Source organism: Silene latifolia, chromosome 11, assembly GCF_048544455.1.
Source record: "Silene latifolia isolate original U9 population chromosome 11, ASM4854445v1, whole genome shotgun sequence".
NCBI lineage: Eukaryota > Viridiplantae > Streptophyta > Magnoliopsida > Caryophyllales > Caryophyllaceae > Silene > Silene latifolia.
In genome coordinates this window covers 31,332,923-31,338,922 of record NC_133536.1, presented here as the reverse complement: position 1 = coordinate 31,338,922, position 6,000 = coordinate 31,332,923, and positions in this window count along the sequence as shown.

Below are 6,000 nucleotides of genomic sequence, written 5' to 3'. Positions count from 1 at the left end.
CGAAACTCATGGCTAACATATCGTACTACTCTCCTATATAACTATTAACTCACACCCTGAAGTGAGGCTATCGTACATATCCATAATTTCCTACCTTCATGCTCCTTAACTCCGGTCAACATTCTCTTAACTTACTTCCATCCCTCTTTTCCCCTTTTTACTCAATAATACCAATTAATAATTCATCTCCTTCCTCTTTCTACCTAACTCTTTAGTAATTTGTTTATTTTCTCGTAGCTCCACAACCTTAATTCCATTGATTCATATCAATATCTTATCATTCTTTCTTATCATTTATCCTCTCTCATCTTGCTTCTCTCTCACCCTTGTCACCATCAAGTCTACACACTAATGGTTACTCTTCAATTAGTCGCATCTCCCTTTCGTATCTCTAGAAAACCAAAATTTTACCTCATATCGATAATTTCCCAAGGAATTACATACTATGCTCACCTCTAGATATTCCAAATTCCCAAACTCGACCACTATCTACCCATCGCGGTATAACTCGATCTCACTATACACCATTCGTATCCATCTCTCTATAGCGACCCTTTATCACATACATCCTTAGCCAACTCAATCCAAACCGTCTCTCTCCATAAATCCTTACACATACCACTATGTCACTATTCATATCCCTCATCTCAATCTTTCATTCTCACGTTTCTTTACACTCACATCATCCTTGCCCATATATACTTACTTTTATATTACTCAACACACGACTATATCACTCACCATATCTCCCAAAACATGCTTTTTACCTCGATTAGCTCATCATTCTTCCCTTTCTGTTTTCGACTATTTCTCACAACCACATTAACACATGTCTTCCTTATCCAACACTTATCTCTCATAAGCCGGCATTCTCCCTATCATAACATTTGGTAACTTACGTATCAAGACCGTCACATATATAAAAGAATGCGTTAAAACTCAAAATATACGTGTACACATACCCCACGACTCAAAACAAATGTAAGAACATAGCCACCAACTTAAAAATTAAGGTGAAAATATAGCCACCGACTCAAAATAGCCGCCCACTGAGGTACTTGGTCGAGTACATGGCATACTAGGTCGAGTACAGGATACTCGGTCGAGTAACTATATTACTCGGCCGAGTTTTCGACTCCAGAAGCGAACGTAATTATCACAGAGGATTACTCGGTCGAGTATTGGGAATACTCAGCCGAGTAGCCCTTACTCGGTCGAGTATTACTTTACTCGGTCGAGTACCAACACAATTCTCAGCATCGTCTAGTTTTCGTAAAACAGTCATATCTCACTCGTTACTTGGTCGTTTTGGGCGTGTGACCTATCATTAGAATCCTAAGAAGACAAGCTATCACCTCAACTTGGAATCACGGCCATATAATTTCTAGAACTCAACTTATGATAGTTTTAAGACAACCCTTTTGTAATCGATATTCATACAAATCAAATTCTCAAAACAAAACAACTTGAACATGAATAAAACAAACAACAACGACCCAATACTTCAAGAAACCAGTAGATAGATGAACTTTTATCATACCCACATGAAAATTAAACACGACATTCATATGCATAGACGGAAGACCTTAATCACATGTTATTACTAACAACCAACATTAACATCATCATGATCATATACGCATGTATCACTACCCTTTTGAAAGCCACATAATAAACACTTAACATGCCAACATATTTCATACCAAATCCGTTTCAACAAGTTTCACCATGTCTTACACATGTTTCCACACATCTCACTTCCTTTCACATGATTCAACCATTCAAGTTCCACATACTACACACACGCATTGAATAGACTCACAACAAATCCCCCCCCCCCCCCCCCCGGTGACCGGCTTGAGATTGTGAGGGCCATAATGCGACTTCGGGACGTCTCCCAAGTCTTTGCGGTAGCTCCAGACAACTCTCCCCGGGTTCATTTTATTTAGACACCCTAGGTTCATTATGTTCATTTGTTTCAGGTGCCGGAATCTTCGGCTCTGATACCACTTTATAGCACCCCCTCATACCAAGGTGTCTTACCAGGACCACCCTACCATGAAAGTGTGTTACCACCTCGGTTACCCGAGGTTAGTAAATATCAAAAGCGTCTGAACTGAGCATATTTATTAAAGTACCAATAAAATAATGTTTACATCAAAACCAAATCTCAAACTGGTCCAACGAAATATAAATAAATGTCTAACAACTAGAAATCATAACTACGACTCGAATAGTGGTGCTACGACTGATGATGACAATTCCCCCATGACTGTCCCAAGCTCACCCATAGCAATACCTGTCAAGTCTGCTCACCATCCCCGAATGGATCACCGCAGGTTTTACAAACAACAACACGGGGTCGGTATTACTCAATCAATGTAAGGCAAACAACACGGTAACCAGCTGATCATCCACACTCCCCTGTCTTCCGATCTCACATAGTAACCGACTATACACCGAAGTATGTAGCCCTGCCAGATTACCCATCGCAACAGGTAATCCACGCCGCCAGTGGGTGACCGCAGCCGATCCCACCAAGTACAGCTCATCAACGAGCGACTAAAACAAATCCTTGTCCCTTAATGTGCACATCCCCTCCCGTGGCGGGTTCCACGGAGGGCGAACTAGGGTGTGAAGCCACTCCCGCAAGTGACTCCACCACAATCACAACACACAGCATCACAGCTGTCACAACCTCTCCACACCAACACCGTCACAACAACGCCCATACTCCGATGATCAGCAGTTATCAATAATCACGAAACAATCCTGCCATAACAATTAACTGTAAAACTGAGTAGGAAACCCTACTTTTTCGCAATCCGCTTACGCTGCAATCAACCATACAAATGCATAACAAATATCACATCGTCACCTACACCAACAATCACATAATACAATCACTAACTGCAAAACCCCCATTTCCCCCAATTCATAATCAAGAACAAACCCTAAAATATAAATCATCAAACATGGGGATAAGGACTTACCGACGGAGGAATGAAAGATTGAACGCAAGGACTACGACGACTGTACACACAGTGGAGGATTAAGGACTGATTAGGGAGTGATTAGGGAGTGATTAGGGAGTGATTAGAGTAATCGTAGGATGATTAGGGTTGGAAAATGATGTTTTAGAAACTGACGTTGAATATAATATAACCCTAAACATTCCCTAATCAAATCGATAAAATAACACTCGCCAGACCGGATACTCGGTCGAGTAAGGCTATACTCGGCCGAGTATCTTCTACTCGGTCGAGTATTCTCCATACTCGGCCGAGTATTCCTCGGCAGAACCAAAACAGACTCCACAATTAACTCTACTCGGCCGAGTAGGCTCTACTCGGTCGAGTATACAGCTTAACAAATTACGTAGTATTACACCTATAGGGTCCAAATGGGTATACAAAGTAAAGTTCAACCCAGATGGTACAGTGGAGAGATACAAGGCTAGGTTGGTGGCAAAGGGGTATACTCAAATAGAGGGAAAAGATTACAAGTACATTTTTTCCCCTGTGGCAAAATTTTGCACTATTCGAGTGCTATTAGTGTTGGTGATTTAAGAGTAATTACCGGTTCATTTTGGCGTAATTAAGGTTGTTTCATAGATGGGTAATTTCTAAATAATATAATGCAAGTTCGGGAAGTACGGAGTGTACACTTGCATAATTATTTACGGAATTACGGTATAGTTTTCGTTCGAATAACTATGAGGGGGTGCGGAAATTAAATTCACGCATCAATTATTTTGGAAATCCAACAGTTGCAATTGTTCGGATATTCATTCCCCTATTTCCTTATCTTGCTTATATATATAGCCAGGGAATAAGATGGAAAAGTTACAGGAAAAATAATCCATCTTTTGCATCTAAGAAATTATAACGATCTACACAAAATACTTCTTAATTATATCTCTGTATTCTGTGCCGAATACAGAGGGCAACCGTCTTATCTCAATAGAAAGTTCGATACAACCCAGGCACTAAAGTAAGGGTCGAATTGTTCTATTAGGAAAGCAAGAGTCGATTCGGTGCGGTTTTATTGTCAATTCCTGTTCGTTCATACTCAATATCTAACAATCTAATAGAACAATTATCGAAATCTTTCAAGATGACGAATGTTAAGGAATTGACAATGAAGAAAATATTCTTAAGAGTATTTACGCTTTTGTGATAATGATCGATACCGTTCGCAAGGAAACAACAATATGAAGGTGCAGTTGAGTTTGCGGGTTGTGAATTCAATTTGGAAATTTACTGGTCAAATGGAAGGGCATATAATTTGGTCTCGCTTGTTAGAAAAGGATGGAAATGGTTAGTATATATGGTTGATGAAACCGTTGATGGCAACATGCATCAGGCAACGTTTTGATATTTGGATTTTCTAAGGATGATATTATCTTCCAACGATAGGGCATCAAAACAGAAAACTTGGCCATGTTACAGAGATAAGTTATTATTTCATGTGTTGTTTGCTAATTGATGCTATTTGTGAACATAGTTAATGCTTCTATTCTATTTAATTGATACTTAGACTTTCATTAAAATAGATAAGGTTTTTTTTTTGTCTGATATTGATGATGTTTATTATGCTTTGCATTGTTCTCTCATTTCTGTGATGTCGGTCATGGGCCTAAAATCAAAAAGGCAATTTGTTCTCGTTTTGTTGCATGATCGATGATGGCTATCATGATATTCATGTTTTGCAATTAAACATGTCATGAATCTTGGCTGTTGATATTATAAGATCATTCAATGAATTTATTTGAATGGTGTTTGGAACACTTTAGTTACGTAATGCATTTGGGCAGGATCCATTTGGTTTTTATGTATTAATGATAACATGTATACATGACACACATCTGTTTAAGGAATGAAGGATATTTTTGTGTTGATATTTTGATTAACAGCAAGGGGAAGATTGTCGTATGAATTTAATTATTTTGTTTGAATTATTTTATGGGCGTGGTTTTACCTGCACTTTTACTGGTGTGACTTGTGAATATTTGAGAGAGAACAAAAGGGCAATTTCTTTTAACGTCTATTGTATATATTTGAATTGTACTTGTCTAATCTTTTGTTCTTGTACTCATCTTTATTCAGTTGATATGTCATCCATGATTATTGACTATATGATAAATAATGGATAATAATGATATCAGTTATGGTTTGATCATGATAGTCGTTATTGTTAATTTATAACATGACTATGTACTCACTTTAAATATGCCAAGCATGTCTTGTATAAATAATTTTATCTTAGGTCCTTAGATAAATTGTTTTAGACTTTGGGCATGTTTAATGAGTGGTTAATAATTTTGCTAAGGAGGTTTACAATAGTATATGATTGTTCAATTATTGTAATAGCCTTATATGTGTCGTTATTGTCATAGTGGGTTATCCACCACTTTTGATGGTTTTGATTATAAATTTGTTAAGTGTGTTTGTATAACATAAATAACTTGATAAGTTTGAAGTTAAGTTTACACTCTGTATCATGCATAAATTCCCGTATCATGTATAAATTTCTATGGGTTGGCATAGTATGTACTATGCGTGAACCATGCACGCGGTTTCTTGTCCATTGCCAATTGCCATTGTTGTTGATGAACATGAAGAGTGTGCTATAATTTGGGAGTATTTGTATGAGTTTTATTGTTACTAATCAGAAAGTTATAGCAAATCTTTCATGCGTATTTGATAGTCTTTGTAGGGCATATTAGCAAGATACATCTTGTTGATATAAAATGCTTTTACCATATAATCTTGGGAATGATGGTTTGTGATAACCAAAATAAGATTATGGAGTCATGATGGTTTAACCATGTTAGAGGTACATCAATAGCATTGAATGTATAGTTATTTGATGAGTCCGGTAAAGGAGTAGTCTTTTGTTGTAAGATTACTGACAAGTTGATCTTTGGCAATAGACTAAAAATGATTGCCTTGTAAAGGGTGATTCTATTATCGTATTCTTCTATGAAGGACATGGGGG